The sequence below is a fragment of the Anabrus simplex genome, chromosome 1 (genome assembly GCF_040414725.1).
Source record: "Anabrus simplex isolate iqAnaSimp1 chromosome 1, ASM4041472v1, whole genome shotgun sequence".
In the NCBI taxonomy this organism is placed as follows: domain Eukaryota; kingdom Metazoa; phylum Arthropoda; class Insecta; order Orthoptera; family Tettigoniidae; genus Anabrus; species Anabrus simplex.
In genome coordinates this window covers 863,016,363-863,035,311 of record NC_090265.1, presented here as the reverse complement: position 1 = coordinate 863,035,311, position 18,949 = coordinate 863,016,363, and the positions used below count along the sequence as shown (strand labels likewise).

General features: G+C 41.7%; 1 protein-coding gene across 2 annotated transcripts in view; it reads left to right on the top strand.

Moving 5' to 3' along the window:
* The window catches only part of LOC136874251 (bcl-2-related ovarian killer protein), an 891,695-nt gene that overhangs the window by 220,035 nt on the left and 652,711 nt on the right, over window positions 1-18,949 (top strand). For both annotated transcript variants that reach the window (XM_068227754.1, XM_067147884.2), the window contains exon 2: window positions 8,676-8,734. The gene's annotated coding sequence lies outside the window, so the exon portion shown is untranslated. The remainder of the gene's footprint in view (window positions 1-8,675; window positions 8,735-18,949) is intronic.

The window sequence follows — 18,949 nt, the reverse complement described above, 5'->3', positions numbered from 1 at the left end:
TCGCAGCTCTCCTATGTTTTCTTTATTTCGGCTTAAGTTAGTTTATACCCTGAACATATTATTCCTCTTCATTTATTTTTATTACGCTGACCCATCTTCACCCATTTATCCTGTTGCTGACGGAGCTACGCCGAGCTGAAGAAGAGGATATACGAGTTAGGTAAGCTATGTGGCAAAGGGCACTTACCGTGTGGTGAGTGTATTGTCCACTATAATGTGCTTGGTCGGATCTCAGCATCTGCTTGATAGCGACTAGGGCATTATAGGGCACAATATAGTGTTTAATTATCTTCGTGTTTTGCTTGTATGGGTAACTTTTTTATTTTCGTGTTCCGCTTGTATATTGTGTACGTAAATAGAATACTGACGAATATTTCTTCAACTGTGCGAGTATATTTTTAATTCGTGAAAATAACATTGTGACAGGTGTATTTCAGAATGAATGAAAACATTCTAATCCTAAAGCAACATTTAGACATGATTTTCTGGGTGCCTATTTCAGAGTTCCGACTGCTTTTTTACGTGCCATGAAGTTTTATCCTGGCCCTAATTACTAACAATATAGGCTGATACATTCAACTGGTGAAAATATTCTTGGATTAGTTGCTTTAAAACACCTGTACTGCCATAGTAACCGTGTTATGTGTATTTCATATTGACCGAAAAAATCTTCACCTAAAAGCAGCCTTTAAAATTATTGGGCGCGAATTTCAGTGTTCCGACTGTTCCTTCACGTTCCGTGTAGCTCACGCTGGCTGTAACTACACACAGCACGTCCGGTACAGCAGCACATTAATGCTGAAACGGAGCATGTCACGTTGCCTCACGAAGTTCTCTCTACTGCGCAGTTACAGTGCCGTGTGCCGTGTGCCGTGTGCCAGCACACTGTACCGAAACACTCCACCTCAAGTTCCTAATGTTCCGGAACAACTGACTGTTCCGGTCTTCCCAACCCTATTTCACATGAACCTCGATAACATTCTGATTCATTTTTGCCACGGGCAACCTCGATTTTTATCCACGAATGCTGATCACCTTTTTAAAACAGAATTCACTTCAACGCCACACAGCAACACACTCCCAACTGGATGCCCGTCAAATGCACACTACACATCTACAACAGCGCCACCTAACCGCTCCCATATCCTATTTGCGCACCTCCTACAAGTGTCTGGACTACGTTGCTACTACTTTTACTTACAGCTCTCGTATGTAAATGAAGAGGAGTGTATTGAGACAAACACAGACACCCAGTAACCGAGCCAGATGAATCAATCATCCCCAATTAAAGTACCTGACCCTGCTGGGAATCGAACCCAAGGCTCTTTGAACCGAAGGTCATTACTCTGACGATTCACTCAAGGACCCAGTGTGTTTTCTCTCTCCGAAGTTGACTGAACGTTATTGAGGCCCACCATAGCCCAACACCTTATGAAAAGTGTTTAAAACCTTTCGGATCCTGTTGAATCTGGCATCTTTTCTCTTCTTTCTTTAACCTCTCCTGCCTAACCTCACTTTTTCAATTCTTGTTCTTATCAGCACACCGTAGTATTAGATGTGTAAGGTTTAGGATGATTTTCCTTTACCCTACATTGATGGTCCTTTCCTTTCTTTACTTGATACATTATTTGACAGTTCTGAGCTCCAATCCACCCGATTGGTGTTAAGTTTAATTACCTTGTTATTTTGCAAATTAAGACAGCAATATTCACCATAATATTTATAGTGACTAATAGCACCCTTGACGAATCTGTCTAAGGCCTGCATTTGTAGGCTTTAACCTCTATTTTCCTGAATGACAAGCATAGTGGCCTTCGGCTCAGAGGGTCCCGGGTTCTATTCCCGGTCAGGTTAGGGATTTTAACGTTTTCTGGTTACTTCCCCCAGCTCGGGGCTGGGTGTTTGTGTTTATCTCAACACACTTCTTGATTAATACACAACACACCACACTGCCAAGCACCACAGAAACACACAATAGTCATACATTCCTCCACAGAGGGTTGGCGTCAGGGAAAGCATCCGGCCGTAAAAATGGGCTCAATTCAAAGTGCCGACCCCAGGTAGTTGGGAAAAGGCCGGAAAGAAGAAGAATAACATTATTTTCCTTCCTTACCTACCTAATTGTACGCTATATGTAAATTACATTCGTGAAGAAAAACATATGAATTTAATTTTACCTAAAAGTAGTGTAGGAGTAACGTGCCTGATCTTATCCGGCGGGCCAGGCTTGAGTTCCCAACCAGTTAAAAGATTTTAATTCTAGACTGAAGGCTGGAACGGTGTTCATTCAGTTTACGACCAAATGAGGAGCTGTCTGATATGAAAGACAGCGGACCCGGCCGCAGGAGTCAAGCAGTTCGGTTGAGTATGTCGTAACGCTGACTGTGTAAAACTTCAGCATCTGCAGGCCATTCGGATGAGCAGCTGTCATTTTGGCAAGCTAAAGTCCTTCATGGACTGTTGTACCACGGGCATTCATAAAATTTAAAAGCGCCTAAATGAGGTGTTACGACCTAAAATATCTTACACTGTTGTTTTTGATCTCTGAAAATAATGAGCATTTTCAGTTGAAATCTATAAAATATGTGCATTAGTTCAAACATTCAGACATCTTCCAGAGTAATAACACCACACGGGCTTATTTTAGATCAGTAGATGACTCCTGACGGAACACTATTACGGCATTACGCCGTCGTGAGCGCCTTGGCGTTCGTTTACAGAGAACGGTGGCGGGGAAAGCCTGCATTGTTGAACTTATAAATACATTTGTTAACAGGAAAAACGTACTTAATGAGATAATCGATCACTACAGATCTATCCTTTACTGTGAATAGTCTTGTTATCTTCCGTTAAGCTTATCAGAATTGTAACTAGCCTATATGTTTAGAATATCGCCATGTTTTTATCCGTGTATCAGAGTAAATGTTGAGGGATGGAAAACTGTTTCTGTTGCAAGATTGTTTTACTAGTTAATATGTTCTCACCGATCACTGAGAACTGAGAACCATGTTAATTCCTGGGGGTAAAGGCGGCCGGTCGTAGAGTAAGCTATTCTACCCCTCCAAGTGCCGAGGTTTCGAATAGTGGAAGACTTTACCTTCCACCCTTCACAGGGCCTTCATGGCATAGGTGTAGTTGTTTACTTCAATTGAAACTAAAGTACTGTGCCATTAAAAAATTATGCATGTATTCTATGAATACTTTTGGGTGTTCAGTTTATTCGAAACGTTGTTAATAATACAGTAAATAAAAAGTCTTCTTTTTAATGATTTACCGATGGACATTCTTCTACTGCTACAAAATCCTTAAAGAAACGACTTTTGAGCATATCACAAATATAAAACACCGGGCGAGTTGGTCGTGCGGTTAGGGGCGCGTGGCTGTGAGCTTGTATCCGGGAGATAGAGTTCGAACCCAATTGTCGGCAGCCCTGAAGATGATTTTCCGTGGTTTCCCATTTTCACGCCAGGCAAATGTACTTTAATTAAGGCCATGCCGCTTCCTTCCCCTTCTACCCCTTTCCCATCCCTTCGTCACCATAAGACCTATCTGTGTCGGTGCGATGTAAAGCCAGTTTTTAAAAATAACGGAAGGTAAGATCTAAATAACGAATAATAATGTTATTGACTTTACGTCCCACTAGCTACCTGTTTACGGTTTTCGAAGACGCCGAGATGCTGAAATGTATTCCCACAGGAGTTATTTTACGTGCCAGTAAATCTACCGACACGAGGCCGACGTATTTGAGCATTTCCAAATACCACCGAACTGAGCTAGGATCGAGCCTGTCAAGATGGGGTCAGAAGGCCAATGCCTCAACCGTCTGGGCCACTCAGCCCTGCGACCTAAATATCGGGCCCTATTCTGACTGCCTATGTGAAATAGCAGTAGGCTATATGTTAACGACCAGTGAAAGTGGTCATGGACGTAGGAAATGACAGATTTAAGTAACTTTCTTCAAGCTATATTTTTATTTGCTGACATCACTCATCATCACCATCCTTCACGTTAAAGCTTCGTGTCTCTTCAGAAAGGAATCTAATATCCAACCTCGCTTCCCATTATAAAAAGCCTGGGTGGCTGTAGAAGTCAACCAAGCGTATACGAATCCATTACTCGAGGCTTTTGTGAGCACTAATGATGCTCTGGACGTAACCATAGGAAAATGATTAAACCTTGCTTTGCCTCTCGTTATGATATGGGATAATATACCGCCCACAGGCAGCCGATAACGGACAACAGATAATTAGCAGTAAAAGGGCGAAATCTATCTTCGTTTATCCTTCCAGCATATGAAGTATAAGGATACCAAGTTCAAGAATTTAAAGTTGTGTAATTAAGTAGCACAATTTAATTTTCATAGTGTGTTACAGTTATAAGTGAAGGATTAAGAGATAATCATTAGAAGTTACGGAAAAATGGATGAAAGGATGTTATAATTCAGGAAAGTTGGCCTAAGAGTGTCCAATATCGTCGTCTAGGGTTACAAGTAGCGTATCTCCCGCTTTGCCTGGGCGTTCGATTTCTTTCTTTTTCTTCTTCTTTTTGCTAGGGGCTTTACGTCACACCGACACTGATAGGTCTTATGGCGACGATGGGATAGGAAAGGCCTAGGAGTTGGAAGGAAGCGGCCGTGGCCTTAATTTGCCCGGTCGTTCGATTTCTGACCCCGTTGGGAATATAAGACTGGGTTGAGAAGGGACGTGGGCTAAAACTGCTTCATGATTTTCTTTGAAGACCGCTATACTCTCGATGTTATCACTGGAGCCCTGCCCGGATGTAGAAAATATCATCCGCATCCGCTCCACATCCACACTTCCTTCATCCGCATCCGCGAATGGTTATCCGCAGATAGTGTAACTATTTTACTAAGTTACACCGAAGGTATTGAAACGGATAGATCTGTTAACATAACACAATAGACCTGACACCTGACGCCAGACCCCCTACAGCCAAAGGTTTAATGAGGAACTGCTCTCGCGACAACTACCGACGTATTGAGCGCTTCCCTTTCGGAACATTTTTTTCCTTCCTTCGACTAATATTAGGCTTCGATCAGATTTACGACTTTATGATCTCAAAGCTCTTGATATATCACCATTCCCCCATACCAGTGCTAAGGGTCGCCTAACCAGAAGCAAAAATAAGAGCATACCTGTGTGAAAATCAATAAATTTCATTATTTAGAAATTATCAGCAAAATGATCAGCACTGCCATACAGTTTGCATCCGCCAAGACACTAACTTCGTGGATATCAGCAGACATCCGCATCCGTGTAGGGCTTTAGTCATCTTATCACCCTCTGAATCATTAACAAACCATAATACACTGTTCATACGCACACATTTTCCTGTCACATTCCGACCGCAGTGAAGAAGACCACGGAATCTACCTCCAACAATACTTCGGACTCCTCTGTTATGGATAGGTTATATAACTGTTACTCTTCCATAACCCATTCTTTTCCGGCATTGCTGCTGACCTACAGGGCAAAATGTTGTGTATTGAGTTACAGTAAACATTCACTTCGTTGTGAATACTAAAAACGTTGCATTCGTCTGGTCACGTGTACAGGAGTCCCTTTGTTTAGCCTGTGAGCGTAGAATACAAATAATGTAACAAAAACTTCTGATGCACTGAAGTGGATTCGTTGCGCTCAATCATGAACAAAGCCCGGATAGTCATGCAGAACTAACTCGATAAAGGGTTACAGCTTTCTATGACTTCTGACAAAACCGAGCTCGATAGCTGCAGTTGCTTAAGTGCGGCCAGTATCCAGTATTCGGGAGATAGTAGGTTCGAAACCCACTATCGGCAGCCGTGAAGATGGTTTTCCGTTTTCACACCAGGCGAATGCTGGGACTGTACCTTAATTAAGGCGACGGCCGCTTCCTTCCCACTCCTAGCCCTTTCCTGTCCCATCGTCGCCATAAGACCTATCTGTGTCGGTGCGACGTAAAGCAACTAGCAAAAAAAAAAAAAAAGAAAATTCTGACAAATATGAACATTTATAAAATTCATCCGCCGTGGCGTTCGACAAGGCTGCGTATTATCGCCTCTACTCTTCAACATTTACTCAGAGGCTATCCTTGCCGAAGCTCTGGAAGAACCATCTACCATAGGCATCGTTATCAACGGGGAACGTCTAAACAACCTCCGCTATGCTGACGACACAGTATTGCTAGCAGACAACGTAGAAGACCTTCAACTATTATTAAACAAAGTGAAATGAAATGTCGTATGGCTTTTAGTGCCGGGATATCCCAGGACGGGTTCGGCTCGCCAGGTGCAGGTCTTTCTGTTTGACTCCCGTAGGCGACCTGCGCGTCGTGATGAGGATGAAATGATGATGAAGACAACACATACACCCAGCCCCCGTGCCAATGGAATTAACCAATTAAGGTTAAAATCCCCGACCCGGCCGGGAATCGAACCCGAGACCCTCTGAGCCGAAGGCCAGTACGCTGACCGTTCAGCCAACGAGTCGGACAACAAAGTGAATACTGCTTGCAACAACAGAGGACTGAAGATAAATCCAGTTCATGGTCATCAGTAAACGGCAAGACGTCCACGTGCAGCTCACTCTCGACAATGAACCCATCGCTAGGGTTCACCAATACAAGTATCTAGGATGTTACCTCAACCAGAAATGGGACTGCAGCCAAGAAATACGGGTCCGCATTGAACATGCGAGAAACATCTTCATGCAGATGAAGAAACTGCTCAACAATCGCAACCTACAAGGCTCCGTCTGGTCCGTGCTGGACAATTACTCAAGCTTTTGTAAAAGACCGGAAGCATTCGAAATGTGGGTATACAGACGGATGCTTCGAATTTCATGGACAGGCAGAATCCGGAATTCCGAGGTGTTGGGTCGACTTGGAAAGAAGACTGAAGTCATGCTGACCATTAAAAGGCGGAAGCTGGAATACTTCGGCCATATAATGCGGAATGATAAGTACAGAATCCTGCAGCTTGTTGTACAAGGAAGAATAGAAGGACGTAGGAGTCCTGGTAGACGACGAACTCTATGGATGAAGAACCTCGTAGACTGGTATGGGTTGGACATGATGGCTCTGTTCCGTGTCGCTTCATCCAAATTCAAGATCGCCATGTTGACCGCCAACCTTCGCTAGAAGATGGCACATTAAGAAGAAGAATAGGAAGCTCGAATGGGTAATTTTTATTTATTTTTGAGAGGTTGGAAGGTAAAAGTAGGAATGTGTAATGTTAATTGCTATCAAGGGTATGTGTTTTATCCTTCATCAGGACGTTAACAACATGTTCTATCTTTACAGGATGCAATTCATTCTGTGGTAGTTGGTAGTATGTTGTGTTGTGTTGCGTTGTACGTAAATACAGAAGAGTGTGTTAAGACAAACACAAGGACCCACTCCCTGAACCAGAGGAATTACCCGAATGTAGTTAAAATCGCCAACCCGCGCATGAGTCGAACCCGGAGCCCTCTCAACCGAAGGGTGATCATTCAGCAAAGGAGCCGGACACAGATTCCCTAACTGAGCTTTAAAGTCAATTTTCTGCTCTTAAATCTGTGTGATACGCAGCATCATAGCTCGTGTAACTATTTTCTTAAGGAACCGTATGTATGTATGTATGTATGTATGTATGTATGTATATATGTATGTATGTATGTATGTAATGGCTTCATGTGTGTTTTGTTATTTTACAGTAGAACCTCCGTTAACAGAAACACTTTTAACCGAAATAAGCGAAACGATCGGGAAAATATGGTTAAATTAAAAGAACGAATGAAAGAAACATCATTCGTTATGTTATTGTGACGTTGTGTTAATGAAACGGTGGCATGGCATAGCGGCTATCAAACGATGGCAAAACAAAAGCAAAAGCAAATCTATTTTTCAGAAACAAATAGTAGGGCTTACTGTATTATTGTCTTCATTTACTTTCATCTAAAAAAAAAAAAAAAAAAAAAAAAAAAACCGGGCGAGTTGGCCGTGCGCGTAGAGGCGCGCGGCTGTGAGCTTGCATCTGGGAGATAGTAGGTTCGAATCCCACTATCGGCAGCCCTGAAAATGGTTTTCCGTGGTTTCCCATTTTCACACCAGGCAAATGCTGGGGCTGTACCTTAATTAAGGCCACGGCCGCTTCCTTCCAACTCCTAGGCCTTTCCTATCCCATCGTCGCCATAAGACCTATCTGTGTCGGTGCGACGTAAAGCCACTAGCAAATAAAGACCTTAAAAAAAGCATTCTTAACCTTTAAAAAATGACATTTCAATTATTATCCGAAATTGTGATCATCCGAACTCCCCCACCATTTGATCGGTTAATATATGCTCTGCTGTATTTATGCACATATTTGCCTTGTTTTGCTTAGCGTAATAAAGGCTGTGAAGCCTTCTCTTACACCAAACCAAGATTATCAAATTACATGTAACTAGTATTTACAGTAAGCCGGAAATAATTTATAAACTATCATACAAAATAATTAAAACTGTATTAGGGATTTGATAAGATTATTATTATTATTATTATTATTATTATTATTATTATTATTATTATTATTATTATTATTATTATTATTATTATTATTATTATTATTATTATTATACAAATAATTGTAATCATAATTTTAATTTGCATATCTTAAGGAGTATTTAAGTTTACTAAACGAAACTATTCCTTTGTTTCAGTAATCAAGACGCCGGGCGATGCAGTAGATGCTAGATTCAGGATCAAATAATAAAATAAGGTGAGCCTTTTCTTTTAAATTACTCGTATATAATTATTTGCCCTGCTACCGTAAAATGATGTATTTGTTAAGGTAGGTTTGGAATTATATGAATGAGGCGATGAGCTCAAATTTCCAGTAAAATGAGGGATAAAAATAGCATCAGCAATGAATACTGTGTGTAATATGGGGAATTACTTCAGGGTTACGGTACCGTATTTTCGCATTAGGGTACAGGAAGGAATATTTGTGATACAGGTAAATTCATGACAAATCTTTGAAAATGTACCATGAACTTCCCTATTGCAGACTAAGCATTTCAACTTTACTACTGGTTCCCTGAGTTCTCAACAGATGTTTCTAACTACTTGAATTGGCTCGAAAATTTGCTCTTACTAAATGAAAAACAGAGTAAGTTACAATGTACGCTCAACCGCATAAAAAATGGCTTGCAACGAAATATTTCATTTTATACATTCTCGAAGCGTGAGGACATTCGTAAACTGTGGAAAGCTGCACAATATGTTCATCCTATTTCCAACTAGAACTACTACTAGCTAATATTGTTTTCGACAGTCTTTGCTGAGCTGAGCTAGTGAGCAGACGTGCGTGGTAACGGTCCGGAAGTGCAGGAAAAGCAGTATGGGCGCAACAGTGCAACAGTATAGGAGTGCAATAGGGCGCTGGCACAGCCGAGTCAAGTGGATCAAGACGGAGTGCAAATTAGAAGTAAATAAAGGAATAGGACTGACAGAACTGATGATGGCGGCAGCTATAGTGGCTACTCTATTAGTCATCGGAGGTGTCGAGATGAACCCAGGCCCATTAACATGGGAGGACATGGAGAAAATCAAGGAAGCTGTGCGCGATGCTTCTCAGGCTGACCAGACCAAAGAAATGTTCGAGGTGCAGTATCAACAGATCAACGATATGAAGGACAGCATAACCAAAGAACTACCAGAAATAAAGGTGAAGATTAAGAGAAGAGAAGGAAGAAAGAGCGATACTAAATCAGAGAGTAAAGGCGCTAGAAGAACAAGTTCAGGTACTTCACTGGTGAGATAGCAGAAGAACGGAGGAGGAAAGAGAAGAAATATTATTATTTACGGCCTGGAGGAAACGGAAGGAGAGTCTGCGATGCAATTGATGAACTCAGTCTTAAAGCTAATGAGAGAGAATTTAGGTATTGACTGTACTGAGAGCGACATAGATGATTTGTATAGGATGGGAAAGAATAGGGGAAGAAGACCTGTTAGAATTAAGTTTGTTTTTTTATTAATGGCAAGCTGAATTTTGAATAGTGCGAGGAACTTGAAGGGCAGCAGGGCTTGGATATAAGAAGGGATATGGACAGAAAAAGCCTCCACGAGCTAAGAGTTCTACAATTCCTTTTACGACAAGCAAGAAAGTCGAATCTACGGGTGTTTATAAGATGGTGGTGGTGGTGATTATTGTTTTAAGAGGAAGTACATCTAGGCAACCATCCTCTGTTTATAAGAGGAAACCGCTTGCATGTGATAGGAGATACCTGGGCGAGAACGTGGCGGTCAGTGATCTGGGTAATATGTTCAAAGAACGAAGTAAGCAGTTTGGGTCATCAGCGGAAGTGCATGGTGTAGGAGTGATGACACAATGGATTCCAGAGTCTACCTGCAGTGCTGGTGTTGATAACCCTGGACAGGTGATTCAACGGTTACGTCAGATCTTCCAGTGGAGTTACTAATTGTTTTCATTCCTCCCCTGAAGGGGAAGGCGGTCCTCCTAGACGGTGACGCCGTCTCTCAGAGGTCAAGAGATTTGTGTCGGAGAAGGTGAGAGGATTGGCGGCCGTGGCCTATACCAGGAACTGTTCCGGCATTCGCCTTGGTGCAGGAGAATAGAAAACCACGGGAAATCCTTCTCATTACAGCTGACGATGGGGAACAGCCCCTCCCCGTCTCCCGAATGCAGAGGCGTAGAGCCACGGTAGAGCCGTGACCACCCCTCCTCTGCTCGGTTGGTCGGTTGGAATGCAGAACTGTCGGACCACGGACCAGCCGCAGCCACTTGTGGGTCGAGACCCACTCTGCGTCTACCGACTCGAACAAGAAGATTCTGAAAGGAAGTCATTTTCTGCGACGACCAAATTTTCTGCGTTGAGTGTACGTACTTGAAAGCTGTAGATGGGGGAAAATTGAAAATCATAATTTATTTGTCTCTTGGAAAGTTATTTTTTTTCTAATAAATGAAATTATTCATCATGAAGGAATGGGGAAAGGCCTGATTAGCGCAGCGGGTTAGCTGTTAGCTATCCACCCGGTTGGCCGAGCTCCTAATCCCAGGGGGTTGTAATGGGGCACTTTTTCCTGAAAGTTCACATGGTGTCAGGAAGGGCACTCGGCATTAACTCCTAGATAAATTCCAGCTCCCCTTGAAATAACTGTAAAAAGCTGAATACTTTTTGATTGGGGGTGGGGGGGGGGTGGGGGGCGTTTTAGCACTGTTTTAGCACTTAGCTACCAACCCGTTTTCGCTGGGTTTGAACCCCGACGAATTCAATAGAAAATTCAATATGGATTTTTAGTAGGATGATTGTGTAGTGGCAGGAAGGATATTCGCCCTTGAAACCTCCAGGCGAGGCTGAAACTGAGCCAGCGTATTTCGTGAGTAGATGACGTCGAAAATGAAATATCATTAGCTTCATTTCATTATACAAACCACTAAGATACGCTAAAGACGACATTTCATTTTTGTAGATTGTGGAAATAATTCTCATTGATTTCTGCTTGTAATACTTGTGTTATCATTTTGTAAGCTGCTATGTGGGTTCCTATAAATATTCCTTTGAGTATCCTGAGTTAATGATCATTACTTTTCCTGCTATAGAAAAAGACTGACTAGGAGAGGACATATAAGTCTCTGGTAATACCCCAACTAGAGTATGGATCTAGTGTACGGGACACTCACCAGAAATACTTGATTCAAGAACTGGAAAAAATCCAAAGAAAAGCAGCTCTATTTGTTCTGGGTGATTTCCGACAAAAAAGTAGCATTACGAAAATGTTGCAAAGTTTGGGCTGGGAAGACTTGGAAGAAAGGAGACGAGGTGCTCGACTAAGTGGTATGTTTCGAGCTGTCAGTGGAGAGATGGCGTGGAATGACATTAGTAGACAAGTACGTTTGAGTGGTGTCTTTAAAAGTAGGAAAGATCACATTATGAAGATAAACATGGGATTCAAGAGAACAAATTGGGGCAAATATGCGTTTGCCGGGCCGGCCACAACGAGGCTCGCGAGCTGCATGCGGCTCTTGAGTCAGTCTCGTGCGGCTCTTGACACCAAGCTTAGAGTAAAATTAATTGAAATAATTAATGGAAACTAACAAATTAAATCTAAATATCGATCTGAACTAACTGACGAAAATTTAAGTGAAGTTGTGCGAACTGCGCTTACCAATTATCAGCCAGATTTCAAAAAAACTAACAGCAAAATAGAACACTCAAAAAAGTATTTCTCAAAAGTAAAATCTCATTCCTTGATGTGTACCTAAACAATAATGTTCTGTGTTATGTAGAAAATAAATGTACCTTCATTTGTTATAAAATGAAAAACATGTCTTCGTTTTATAAACCACTTTGTAAACATGCTCCCAATTTTGTCTCCGAAATTTGCTCGTAAATTTGCGGCTCCCAAAATTAAGGTTAGTGGCCACCCCTGGTTGATAGGAAGGGGAGGTAGGGATTGGAATAACTTACCAAGGGAGATGTTCAATACATTTCCAATTTCCTTGCAATCATTTGACAAAATGCTAGGAAAACAACATATAGGGAATCTGCCACCTAGGCGACTGCCCTACATGCAGCAGTGGTGATTGATTGAAACGTCCTCGATTTAGTAATTGTTGTTTTCGGCACATGGTGTAAGAGTCTGCAGAGATTAATATGAAAATCCACTTACCAGAAAACGCAACGTAATTTGTAGCTTCAGTTCTGATGATAACGCTTCCCGCATAGTTGTCTATCTTCTCTCTGGCGGAGTGAGCGACTCAGCGTTGGCCTTCTGAAACCAACCTGGCGGACTCGATTCCGCGCAGTTCGTATTTGAAGATGCTGAAATACGCCAGTTTCATGTCGTTAGATTTACTAAGAATTCCCTATAGATGAGGGACACAGATGAAGAATACACCTACGGTATCCCCTGTCTGTCGTAAGAGGCGACTAAAAGGGGCAACCAATGGATTGAATTAGAACTATGAAACTACTTGTTATTAGTACCATCACGCGGGAAAAACCATGGGCCGACTTCACTTGGGAGTAGTACCACTATGTTAGGTACACAATAGGTTTGTGATTAGTAGCAATGGTGGGTGGGTCACTATGGGTTTACAGTATCCGTGATTAGTACCACTATATGCGGAACAGCACGGGCTTACGTTGCCTGTGATTAGTAGCACTATATGAGCGACACTGTGGGTCTGAGTTGTCTGTGATTAGTACCCACTATGCGAGGAACACCACGGGATAGTACGATTCCCTATGATTAGTACACCTATTTGAGGAACACCATGGGTTTGCGTTGCCTACGAGTGGCGCCTTTATGTGAGAAACATCATAGGTCTGCGTTACCTATGCGATGTACAATACTTGTGTGTAGTACCATAACGTTTGGAACACCGTGAGTCTACGCTACTCTTGATTAGTACCGAAATTTGAGAAATAACCATGGTTCTACTTCACTAGCGACAAGTACCATTATGAGGGACCGTTGACCTGGATTTACTATCCCTTTGGACAACAAGGACCATCTATTCAGGATTGTGCTTTGTAAGCAGTCCCTTGGTCAGTAATACTAATTTTTCAAGATAGTTTCTGGGAAGGTGGGGCATTGCGGGTCGGATCCACTGATTGTTTCAAGTTCATAATCATTGTTCATCGTCATATTTTTGAATTCTAGTCAGTGGATCGATTTTGGAATTATTTTTAACTTTCAGTATTGTGAGTTGGCTCCGCTGATTATTTTAAATTCATATTTATCCTTTCATTCTTCATCATCACGTTTTAAATTCTAGTCAGTGGATGAATTTTGGACTTTTAAATAGTCATTGCATTTCGTCTCATTTCGTACCATTAGGAACCGATGACGTAGATGTTAGGCCCATTTAAACAACAAGCATCATCATCATCATAATAATCGATTTACTAGGAGAGGACCGCGGGTTCGATTCCCGGGTGGGTTTGAGATTTTAGCTGCGTACAGTTAATTTCTCTGGTTCGGGGCTTGATTGCGCTTGTCTCAATAAGTTACACATTATCGTCTACAAACAAGCTATCAGAGAAACACGCGATGGTGCATGCATCCCTTCACATAGGTTTGCTATCAGGAAGGGCATCTGACCGTAAAACTGGGCTGAAGGCATACTAAGTGGCGATCCCAGGTAAATGGAAAAATGCCAAGAAGAAGAATAAGAAGTCGGCTGAACTGGCCATGCTGTTAGGGGCGCGCAGCTGTGAGCTTGCATTGGGGAGATTGTGGGTTCGAATCCCACTGTCGGCAGCCCTGAAGATGGTTTTCTGCGGTTTCCCATTTTTACACCAGGCAAATGCTGGGGCTATACCTTAATTAAGGCCATGGCCGCTTCCTTCCACTCCTAGTCCTTTCCTATCTCATCGTCCCCATAAGACATCTCTGTGTAACCCTGTTTAGCAGACGGATGAATTTTTCTGGTGTGATTCAAAAGTGTCTTAACTAGTTCCGTGGGTTTTCTATCACAAGGTCGCCGGACCCTTGTAATCCATTCAAGCGTCCAAACATGCTCCTTCCTCTTCTTATACTAAGCCTTCAAGTAAAATTGTAACATTTTCGTCACTATAATGCTCCTATCACAACGGGAATGTCCTTTCGTCTTCGAAATTTCACGAAACTAGTTGTGCAACTTAGTGTCATCATGTAATCTAGCCTTTGAGGTATTCAAATACCACAGTTCATGTAAATAAGACGAATGCAATGGCTTCTTGAAGGTTACCCTTTCCTGCAGGTGTTTCAGGGCGTTAGTGAACACCAGATATGTTGAAAGGCTGTATCTCTAACTGGTTGTAATTGCTCTGTCTCACACACAACGCGCTAATTCGATTTACGGACGTAGAAGGTGCCTTCATTTAATTAGCAGCTGCAGATATTCTCATTAAAATAAATGCTTTAATTAATCACTGCCCACTCTAGGTCACTTCACACATGACGTAAACTGTTCCAGGCTCCGTTCTTAATGAGACCACAAGTTTATATTTCTATCAGGAGGAGGGCAAATCCCTGACCCTTCCTCAAACAAAGCGGACCTGATATATTGAATGGGATCTGAGTTATGCCAAGGGAATAAAAAAGATAGGGCAGAGTCTAGACCTTGAATCTCATGGTCCTCGTAGATTGGATTCCAGTAAACAGGGTGTTGCAAAGCTGTATGTACAAACTGATACACACCGTGGTTAGCCGGTTCGAGCCCCGTTGGTTGAACAAATTTTCACCATCAGAATGTTTGCCGGCAGGGTAGGACCGGTGGTGGTATACAATTTCTAATTACTAGATAGCGTGCCAAAAGCCTGGATTAAATTCCAAACTTCTCCGCAGTGCTCATATGGAGTGAGGACATATGGCGCTATTAATGGTGATTCGTCCGTCGGATGGGGACGTTAAGCCTTGAGCAGACCCCTTGGTGCTATTCGACAGGAGTAGGCTATGTGCCGGCACCGGGTTTCAACCTCTCCGTTTTTACTATCATATATCACGTCATTCATTTAATCTTAATAACTCCTCTGATGAGGTTGACGTCAGATTCATCTCATCTCATACCCGAGCCCGTAGAGAAACGGGACAAGGGTTGGACAAACAGCAAGTCGTCGATATGCACTACGTAGCATATTTTAACGTCACTGTCCTGTAGGAATTGTGCTAAGATTGTGTAGTACGCTGGTTGCAGTAGGTGATTAACACTGCTACACTTGTTGGTGGTGGTGTTCCTAACTTCGAGTACATCACTTCTCGCGCTACGTGGTATTTTACACATTCTAGGATTAGATCATTTAAGTCTGCAACACGCGCGGGGTTGTATTTGCACATTAGTGAGTCCAGCACTTTAATTCATTGGAGGTGACCGGGATTACATGCTTGCCCAAGCCTTATTCGTATTATGCTTATAACTAGGGCCCAGATGTTTATGACCTAAGCATGTTAGAAATATGTAAGCATTTATGACCTAAAAAGTATTAAAAGATGACAATAAATATGACTTCAATTTTTTTTGGTAATTTTTTCGAAATCTTCAAAATCTTGCCTCTGTTTAAATTAACATTATATTGAAAATATACTTTTAAAATCTAGCACATTTAATATTAATAAATAGGTCTAAGTATTAATATTAATTTTATCACTATACGTTATTTTGAATTGATTTAATTACTCAATCCAGAGGTAACTCCCGACTCTGCACAGAATAAAATAAATGTCACGTTTTGATGGGCGATCAGAAAGAATTACAATAGCAAATTTCACTATTTCAAAATTTTCAAATAGGAATGATGTTCTATTCTCACGCAACATTGACTTGTAAGGAGGAAAATACCGCTCAACATCGCAGGATATTGAAATACGTCAAATCATTAGAGTTCAGTTGAGGCCCACCTTTCTGTCACTTGCTATACAGCTTTCCGTCCTAGTTCACATAGGCCCTACACATATATTTCTAAAAAAGATAATTGTAAGAAATTACAGACAACAATCAGGAGACGTGGAAAATGCGTCTTTGTGACGAGTGCAAGCAAGTGTGCAATAATGGGAAAAAAATATGACAAAAAATTCACGCGGAAAAATGACCATAATATGAAATGTTACCGGGAAATGACAAAAAAAACCGTTTAAAAAGCCAAAATATGACTTTATATGACCCGTGAAAATTGCATACTTTTCGTCACCGTAGATAAAAGTATGCTCAAGTTGTATTTTCCATGGAAAGAATATAAAGAATATAAAAGACATGTCATAAACATCCGGGCCCTACTTATACCATGTAATTTTTAATCAGCATCAAACTCGCCTGACATAAGTTTGCATCACTAATATACAGTACATATAATAATTTCGTGTGGCTATTTCTAGCCCAGTGCAGCCCTTGTAAAGCAGACCCTCCGATGAGGGTGGGCGGCATCTGCCATGCGTAGGTAACTGCGTGTTATGTGTGAGTTGCAGGGATCTTGCGGACAGCACAAACACCCAACCCCCGGGCCATTGGAATTCACCAATGAAGATTAAAATCCCCGACCCGGCCGGAAATCGAACCCGGGACCCTCTGAACCGAAGGCCAGTACGCTGACCATTCAGCCAGTGAGTCGGACACCAATGAAGGTTAAAATCCCCGACCCGCCCGAGAATCGAACCCGGGACCTTTTGAACCGAAGGCCAGTACGCTGACCATTCAGCCGAGTCAGACTATACAGTACATGAGACTCGGGCACGGATATAATGCCAACCATCTCCACCGTATTAACTTGCTTCTTATTTTTGATCAGGGGCAGTACCCATCGTTGCCGGGACAATGAAATGGCGTATGGCTTTTAATGCCGGGAGTGTCGGAGGGCATGTTCGGATCGCCAGGTGTAGGTCTTTTGATTTGACACCCGTAGGAGACCTGCGCGTCGTGATGAGGACGACACATACACCCAGCCCCCGTGCCAGCGAAATTAACCAATGATGGTTAAAATTCCCGACCCTGCCGGGAATCGAACCCGGGACCCCTGTAACCAAAGGCCAGCACGCTAACCATTTAGCCATGGAGCCGGACGCGGGGAAAATGATATAGAACATGCAAAGTTATCTAACTCCCTAGCTATTTTCCGCCAATATTCAGGCAGCCTGTTTTTCTCGGGATGCAGCAGTAATCCCATCTATCGGAGATGAGTGGCAGCAGAAGAGACAAATCACATCACAACAGTGGTCAATGTAATGTTACTGTTGATCAGTTTTATGAGCTTTCGATACTGTAAGCCTTCAGATATAGTTTTCTTCCGACTCTGGGATATTAGAGCATCTAATGTAACACTAGTCCTTCCTTCTTTCATGACTTCCTCTTGTTTTATTCTTCAAGCGATTATCTTCACATTTTTCCTTGTTGATGCAGACAGATGACTTCGCGATTTTATACCTTAAGGCAATCATCACAAAAACCATCGCCAGTTAACACGATCAAACAATATTTCCATGTTAACAATGCTTGTATTCTCTATAACGTTTGTTACGGTATGTAATACTTTTGATAGGACCAATAACATAGCTATTTAAAAATACATTTTAGGTACCTTCTCCTAAACTACCATTTCATCCAGCGTGAATAAAAATTATTTATTTATATCCTAGACTGTAGCACCTTATTCCCAGACTTAACATACAGATTTTAATTAAATTCTGTTCACCCAGTTTCTTGTAGCTCAAAATTGACGAATATCTCTGTTATCTTAGCCGGTACGGTAAAAATGTATAAGACATAAATGATCGGAAATTTAATTCTATATAACTTTAGTTATGAAGTATTTATCGATAGGACCATTAATAACATTAATATTTGAGAATTAAATTATAGGCCTTTCCCTAAACTACCATTTCACTCAGCGTGAATAAAGTTATTTATAACCTAGATTGTAATGCCTCATTGCCCGACTTTACGTGCCGATTTTCATTAAATTCTATTCAGCCATTTTGTCATGATGCCCGTACATACATACATACAGAGATGACGGAAAATTACAAAGTACATTTCCTTGTTACTGTGGAGACGACCGAAACAGAAATGCCATTTTTTTAAATTCCGAGCAATATACAAATAAAACTCTTTATATATATATATCATATTATTCACTAATGGCGTACGGCCTCGGAAGACCATGCAGCTAGTATTTACACAGTGAGAGAGCATACAATTATAGATATTCGTGGTTGAAAAGGAATCATAACCTATAACTTAATAGTGCAGTTTGATAAATATTGTGAACTTACAGCGCATAATTGTGGAGTTAGGTTTGATAAGAGGATGACAACTGAGGTTGGCATTGGGGTATTTAACTTTACTAGAGAAGAATACAGATTGTTCTGCTGATCAGAGTACTTCTTACATGACAGCAGGATGTGGTTCAAGTCGGCTATTTCTTCAGGGTCTCCTGGGCAGTGACGGGTGTCCAATACCATGATCCTGTGGAGATGACTCGGATAGCATCCATGA